Below are 8,773 nucleotides of genomic sequence, written 5' to 3' on the forward strand. Positions count from 1 at the left end.
CCAAGTGGGCAGGTAGCACAAAAAAAGAAAAAAGGGTATTATGATCAGTCAGAGCAGGGTTTGAATTCAAGCCTAACCACCCGCAGGGGCTCTTACCCTTTTCTTTTCTAATATTGTAAATCCCTTCAGCAACTGAGATTGAAGCGTATGGACCATTTCCCAGTATGAGTCTTTTAAATGCATAAAATAAAGTGCATAAGATTACAGAGTAGATAACTTTATTGAGACATAATAATGTTAAAAGCTATCAGAACACTTATAGAAACTGTGCTATAGTAATATTTCTACCTCTTTATTGGTGCATTAAGTAATAAGATTTAGAGGCAGGTTTAACAAGTACCAAAATTTTGATGTAATACTGAGTGTAAATGATATTTCAAGATACTTAGAGTGTATGATATTGTTAGAGGTAGGTGGGAGAGAAAAAGGTTTTTTTCATCTTGTATCATCCTGAATTCTCTGCAAAGACCTGTTAATAACTCCATATTATAACTTGGGACAAATTACTTTGCTTCTCTAAATTTCAGTATCCTTACCTGTAAAATGATGCTTAATAGATGGCAGGTATTATTATTATTTTCAGCAGCAGTGTTAGTAATTAAGGATAAATATATAAAAATTTATATTTTTATAAATACATATCCATAATATCCCCATAAATATCCTGTAACATACTCTGTGTCACCTCTTGGTTATTATCAGGGTGAATTCTGTAAGTTGACTCAGTAGGAGGTCATCCTTTTGGGGATTTTTACTCCCCAAATGTCCCATATAGACCTGAAATATTTTCTTTAGAGAATAATGCATAGCTTTGGTAATGAAAGACTTTCAATTGCAAGAGACCCCTAACAAAAAATAAGAACGTCTGACAATCACCCTAAACCCTAGTCACACCCCCCTATAGTCCTAAGTTGGAAAGTGAAACATTTGCTAACCCGGGAGAAAAGGTGAATGGCTTTAAAATAAAAGGATGATATATACTTGGGACAATCTGCCTCCAATTCACTCTTTTCCCAGAGGACACTTTAAAGAGATGTAATTGTTTGCCAAACAGGATATCTAGTCTATAGTCATGGTCCCAAAGAAGATTTTCCTAAAGTTCAGTGGTGTATTTGGTTATAATTTGCCTGTTCCCATATAACCCATATATTCCAGTTCATTCTTCAACTAATTTCCATCTTAAAATCATATCTTGACTATCTCTAAGTGACATTAAGTTGGTTTTCAAGCACTTGAGAGAAAAGTCCTTTCCTGAGAACTGCCATTCCAAAACTGCTCTCTTCATGGTCCATGCAGTTCCTTCAAGCTCTGGAATACAGTGCTCCTCAAACGTCAGTGTGCCTCAGAATCACCTGGAGAAACCCATTCAAATAGATTGCTGGAGCAACCCACAGAGATTCTCATTCAGAGGCCTGGGAGGAGGCCTGAAAATTTGCATTTTTAATAAGCTCCCCAGTTTCTTTACCTCTATGAGCCCAGTTTCCTTATTATTAAACCAAGATAATGATACTTTTTTTACAGGATTAATGAGCAGATGAGAAAAAGATAAGATATGTAAATATATTCAAAATGCAAAGTCCCTAGCAGAAATGTAATAACTACTAATTCCCACAATGGGACGTTGTTAGAGAGAGAAGGGGATATGTCAGAGAAAGCTTTATAGAGGACACCAGAGCAGTCTTGAAGCAACGGAAATTAGTAAAGGAGAAGAAAGCAAAGGGTGTTCCCAAAATAATAATAATTTTTTAAAAAATCATATGCACAGGCTGTGTGTATAAAAAAACAGCTAATTCAGAAAGCTGCCAAAGCTACCCTTGGCTGAAGCAAGTGCATGGATCATATGAACATACTCAGGGTCTTGATCACAAGGGCCCTTTGTGCCATGCTAAAAAGTTTCAATTCAATTCTGAAGGATATAGGAACCTTGACATTTTTTAAGTAGGTCAGTAACATGAAATGGGGACAAAGGAAGAGGAAGGGCTCTAGGCTGATGCCTAAGTTTCTGTCTTGAGTTCATGTATATGTGTTGATGATGATGCAACCCACCAGAAGAAGTGCCACAGAAGAAAAACCTGGTTGGGGAAGAAGGTAGTGAGTTAAAACTTTCTATGCCTAATTCAAGGCACCTAGAAGACACCCACATAGTGATAACAAGGGGTAGAGAGTACATGTGAATCTAGATGTCTTAGAGAAATCTTGAAGCCTGAATCTAGAAGACCTCAGCATAAAGGTGGAAGTTACATCCACAGGAATAGATGAAATCGTCCATGGAGGATGTAGTAAGAGAGACACCCTAAGGACAGAACTCTGGAGGACATTTAAGAGCAATTTCCAATGGAGTTGAAGTCGAGGTTCATGACAGACGGCAGGTCCCCTGTTTACTAGTCTCATAATATCTACACACAGTGAATTCTTGTTTAAATGGACATCAAGGTCAGTCTTGGTCAGTGGTACTCACAAAATCCAACACAACACTTAGGTGGTAGAAGCAATGCAAGGAAACATCACCAATAGGCAATAGACAGGAATATAATTGCCGGTAATAATTGGGGGTGAGTGTTATCCCCAGCAAATTCCTCAGTTGCCACAGTTCCTAGAGAAAGGAGTCCCAAAGCAATTACCCCGATTGCTCATCCTGTAGAGAGGGTCTCTTCATTAATTTTTGCATGAGTGAGATCCCAAGATTTTTCATAGCTCAGAAATCATCCACAGGAAGAAAGCCATCATCTGCCACAAGTCATCACAAAACTAAATGCTGTCCACCTTTCTCTTCCTTAGGATAAACAAGACACTGACATAGCACTGACATGGATCCTATTCATACTGCCAAGGCTACCATCTGGGCTTGGCCAAACCACCACAAACAAACAGGATCCCACACCAGGCAGCCCCAGGGCACCCACTGTTCCTGCCATAGGCTTCAGAAGCATCTCACCCACAAGGGCACCATTCAGAAGCAGGCCGTGTGAGCCCAGGGAAGAGTAAGACGAACAATGGCAGAAAACTAGAAGGGAGTCTGGGATCGTTCTCTGTGGGACAGGACAACAGAGGAGAAACTGGGGCATTCACAGGGTGAAGGAAACACTCAACCTTCAGAGGGGGGTGGGTTGGGGGCATCACAATTATACCAGAAGGAAACTCGATGTTTATAAAAATCCAAACCTACAGATTAATTAGGAAGCAATTTCAAAAGTAGTTTTCTTTCCTCCCCTTAAAGAATGAATTTAAGTATGCATTCATGCATGAAAATACTTTCTCATTTCAGGGAATATATTATGCAAAAGATGAGGCACACCTGCATCTGGGCCTGGGGATCTCCAAGTAATTAACAATCCCTTGTAATCTTCAAAGGTGTTTTCTTAGGAAGAAAACCTGGGCCCTAAGTCTTGAGAGAATTGTAGCCCCTATCCTGATTTCACAAGAATTGGGGCTAAGGGCTGGAGGCTCAAGAACCGGACTGAGGCTTTGACAGGATTGTCATAGGCTACGAAAACACAGGAAATGTTTAATCAGAAGGAATGAAAACACAGTGTACAAAAAGAAATCTGATCTCCATAGCCTATCTTTATTATGGCTAAGCGGTGTGGGGAGGGGAGAAGTGAATCTAAAACCACCAGACTGTTGAAACGGAACTGTAATGGGGCAAAAAGCCTGCCTCAAGACAAAAATGGGTTGTCCAGCTCCCAGTAAACACCTGTACCAGCCAGGAGCCGTGGTATTCAGGCTCATAAATACCTCAGGCTGGAACATACTATTCTCACAGACTGCACCTGTGAACTTTCTAGAGGGATTTGTTCCAGTTTGTGATTACTCCTTGGAATGTGAAGCCTTTCACTCTGTGCCTATACATGCCATCTCCCAAGGTAATGTCCCATTAAAAAAGAAGGAAGAGAAAAGCCTAATTGGCCTGTGAGCTCTGGAGAGGCGGGAAGGGAGTTTGATGGGAGTTCAAGCTGAATCCTGCCCCTCCACGCTCATTGCTGGCCCCTGAAGTGACCTGGGTGAGCATGAACACCCATCTGCCAATCAAAGGCTAAACTTCAGGGCCCAGACAAATGGTAAGGAACTCTTCTTTAACTTGTGCTATTTTAAAAATATATATACATCTTCATAGAGGGGAGGATTCCTTTTAAGAGGTCCTGTAGGTCCTGCTTATGGAGGTGAAAAGGATGCTGCTCTCCTCAGGAGTAGTTGCTGGTTAAATAGTTCTTGGCTGAGTCAGGTGAGAATGCACTTCCATGGGGTTGGAAGAGTTGTTTAGTAGAAGCAATACAAGGAAACATCACTAACAGTCATAGGGTGTTAGAAGGGAAAGTGCTTGCTGATGTAGTGTGAGAGAAGACCTAGGATAGAATTCTGGAGAAAAACTTTTAAGGAAGAGCAATTTCCAATGAAGTTCAAGTCAAGGTTTTATTTGTTTGTCACAGGACATTTCCCCCAAGAAAACCTAGAGAGGTGCAATGCAGAAAATTACAGCCTCTCAGGTTGCATCAGAAGGTGGTTCTAGTGACCTTCCCTGCTCAGTGTCTCCTGTTCCTTCTGAGACCTCCTCTGGGACATCTTGCAAGACCCTGGACACCTTTGAGCTCAGTTTGGAAACACAGAATTAATCAATATTTAAGTATCTGCTCCCAGCTCCCATTCCCACACACGATTAAGTGGCTGACTTCTCAGCAGATCCTTGCACGATTCAGCTGATTTGTCAGAGCACATCTGCTGATCCTTGGTGCCTTAGAAAGGCATTGGTAGTAGGCTGAAAATCAGCCCTTTAGGAAACTGGCAGTTCCCATTCCAGGACAGGCCTACCATTGGGTCTCTGGGCATCTGCATTGTACAAGCCCTAAGCCAGTAAAAGCCTCACTGGGTTGTGTCCTTGGACTTCCTCTAATATTCATTGTCAGCAAAAATGAATAATGCCTAAATTACAGAATTACCACTGGGCTAAAGTAATCTTCTCTAGAATGAATGCATCTTTAATACTTCCAGCAAAAACTACTTTGAGAAAAAGAGAGAAGGGTTACCTTATTTCCAGGCATCTTGTGTCAACAATCTACTTTAGGTTCCATACTCGCCACTCTTGGATAATTAAAAGTCAAGGTCACACATGTCACTGAAGAAACCTATAATGAACATTTAAGCATAAGTATTAGATTCTCTAAATTACCTCAGACTGTTCTTTAAAGGGTAGTAAGAGAGACAGAGAGACCTTGGCCTAATTTTTATTTGGGAAAACAGCTTTTTGTGATTTCATAACTTTTTCTTACATAAAAGGATTTAAAAATTTAAGATAAACTCTCGCTGACTAGATGACACAGCCTTCTTCTAGATGAATATTGTAAGGTTCTGAGACAGCGGTGATGTCCTGATACCACTGCTTGATAGTGGAAGGACTTTCAGGTATCCTCGAATCCTACACCCACATTCTACAAGTAAGCAAATTGAGGTCCAGGTGGGTAAAGAAATTTTCTTCATGTACTAAAACTAGCTAGCAGGCAGATAGAAACAAGAATCTCGTGTTTATGGCTCCAAATGCAGTGCTTTTCCTACTACATCATGTAACAAATGCAGAGCAATTAGTAAACATCTCTCAGAACTGCTGTTTTCCCTCCAGCGCAATGCAAATTGTGTTCATCAAACCCATTTATATGCCGCTAACAAGAATGCCTGCATCAGTTATGTCTTGCACACATTTGTTATAAAAAGAATGATCCTTAGGCCTTCAAATGTCTCTTTCATTTCTTGGGCCTCTGTGGACAAGCTGGAAGGATTGGGATGTTTCTGAGGAGCCAAAGAGTGTACAGATGGCTGGAACACAGGGCTTGTCCCGCCGGTAATGGGAAGGAGGCAGTATAGCGAGCCCAGTGATTCTCAAGCCTGGATGCATTAGAATCATTCAGAGAGGTATTTGTTACAGTACAGCGCCAACCTACAGAGCCAGAGTTTTTTATTTATTTGGCCTGGGGTGGGTCCAGAGCACTGGCATTTTCCAAGGTTCCTTTGGTGATGTGCATATGCAGATAGAATTGAGAATCACTAGAGAGCAAGGTTTTGGTATCAGAATTGGGCTTAAAAACCCCAACCCCGACACGTATACCTATTCTCTCTGAGTTTCCTTCATGTGTTTTTTCAAAATTTTTTTATCCCATTGGGTTGTCGTAGATTAGTATAAGAAGTATATAGTAGTTTCTCAGTAAGTGTAACCCTTCTTCCTACACTCAGGTGGCAATAACAAAGAAGTAGCCTGAAGTCATCTAGTGAAGGAGGAAAAAAAGGAAAGATAATTATGGTATTTGTGAAAAAGTGTTTAGTACAGGATCCGTACAACTGAATTCTTCCTGGATTCTGTTCTCTCCCTTCTTGCTGGAATAAATATTCATGTAAATCAATGGCTGGGCACACATAATCCCCCAGGATGTGGTTCTATCTGTTCAATGTTTTGCATCATTTTGTTCAGGTTGGGAAGTTTCTGTGTGCCTTTGTATACGGTTTTTCCTATGTGCATTGAACCATCAGAAGAATCTCTTAGGGGGTAGGGTGAAGGCTAGCAGAGACTGGCTGGGGCAGAGACATCTCTGCTCTCTGTCAGACATACTTTGCGTTATTCTACCTGCATGACATGATTCTCTGACAACCTAGCCCTCATAAAATGCCTCAGGTGACTGCACAAATAAGTCAACACAGTCCTTCCCAGGGGCGTCAGACACCATTTCCATTCTCATCTCTGTACACAAAGCATATGGAAAATTCTGGTGCCACAGGGATCAGGGCATGGAGCTGGAGTAAGTAAATAGCAACAGTTGATGCCTTTGGTTCCTGGAGTCACCTCAGTGAAAAAAGCAAAACCAGGTTTGCTTTTTCTTTATTCCTCTTGTATTTTCTTTAGCCCACGCATTGGAGTTAAACTTAGAGTTCCCACCACCTGGACACTTGATTCTTTGCCAGCAACCCTGGCCCTGATCTCTGGCATCAATCTGTGTCCAGCGGTGACACAGTGATCCCTCCCAGTCAAGGGGGTCTCCAGTCCACTGTAGGGCATGTGTGGCCCACTGCTCTTGTGCCTGCCTTTGTGTAGAGCTCCTGCCCAGGCCCTGAGTGAGCTCCCGCTCCTTGGTATCTGACTCTTTTCCATGACCCACACTCTTCAATGTCTACATTCCTCACACTGGAGGACTGGATTTCCCAATGTTCGGGCTGCAAGAATCTACCTTGTGCAAGAAGCTTTGTCCCCCACATGTCACAGTTCAGCTCAGGTGGGAGGTACCAACAGAAGGAAGGTGTATGGAGGCAGTGGTGGACTTTGGTGCAGCCCACAGCTTCATTACACAGTTGCCTAGGGAACTTCCAGGCCACCATCCAGCTGCCTCCAGCTGGGTCCCGCTGCTGTTTCTGTTGGGCAACTCCCTCCATTGCTGCCTAGAGCATTTAAATGGCAAGATGACTCAAGATACCCTGCCCCAGGGGTTCCTGGCTTCTCTTGCTTCCTCTTCCAGCACCTCCCAGCCCTTTTCCCTGCAGTCATCACGCCCATGTGCCATTCAAGTGTGCAACTATTTTTACTAAAGTGTGAAGGATTTTCAGGACACAAACTATACTTAGCCAAGGTTAAAGTTCACATTATGTAATAGGGCATAAGTTTAAATCATTAAACAGCCTGTCCTACGCTCTTTCTGTCCTCACTCCTCTACAAATGGACTTTCTCAGTTCTAACACTTCTCTTTTTAATTCAGCCTATGTATAACTCAAGGCCTTTGTTCTCTGCAAGGAAGAGAGACCATTTCTTTTTAGGCCTCAAATCACTCCCTCAATCTCAGATAGAGATTTTCTTATGACCATCAGAACCTCTGATTTAGAAGAAAGCTATGAAGAAATGTTCAAAGGAATCTTCCCAATGTTGAAAAATCTAGCCTAGAAATTTTAAAAAATGTAAACTATCCACCAAGGGGCTTGAATTGATGCTAGTTGACAACTGCAGTTGGCTTTTCAGGCCCAGGTAGTGAGAAGGAATTATGTTTGGGGGTGTTAATTTCAGCATAAGAATGCTCTTCATTCTGCTCATCTGCTAGAGGAAAGACCAGGGTCCACACTACGTGTGTACCAGGATGCTTCACCACATGGTCCCTCTGGTACTGAAAGCCCTGCTACAAACAGTCCTAGCTGCCTGTTCTGGACAGGAAGTGCCTCAGTGAAAAGGGTCCCCTTGCTCAAGGTCACATCCCCTTCCTAGGGCAGCCTGCATCCAATGACTGATCAGAGTTGGTTGTAAAGGCTCAGCCCCCTTCCCCTGAGCTCAGGACAACTCTAAGGCAGCATCCCTCCTTCAGAGGCTGCATCACAGTTCCACGGCTTCCTCTGCCTCTTTCATAGAGAAGAGCTCTACCTAATACATCCCCACAAGCTAACACCTTCATCTCAGAGTAAGCTTCCCAGGGAACCAACCGGAGACAATGATCAGAAGAGCTTAGTAACATTTCTTAAACAACGTAACATTCCCAGGTTTGTTTTTTGTATTCTTTTTCAAACCAGTGCCACTATCAGTAAAGCTCTTAAAATACAAATGATAAATGCTCTTGTGTAGCCTCTGTCCTAGCTCCTGAAAGTGCTGACAGCAGGATCAATATCATGGGTGAGCGTATTTGAAATGCAGACCCTCAGTTCCCATCCCAGACTAACTAAATCAGAGTACATTTTAATAAAATCCTCTGATGATTCCATATGCATATTAATGTTTTATAAGCACTGGCCTACATGACAATTGGGTAGGAAATAATTAAGC

This window comes from Rhinopithecus roxellana, chromosome 8 (genome assembly GCF_007565055.1).
Source record: "Rhinopithecus roxellana isolate Shanxi Qingling chromosome 8, ASM756505v1, whole genome shotgun sequence".
NCBI classification, from domain to species: domain Eukaryota; kingdom Metazoa; phylum Chordata; class Mammalia; order Primates; family Cercopithecidae; genus Rhinopithecus; species Rhinopithecus roxellana.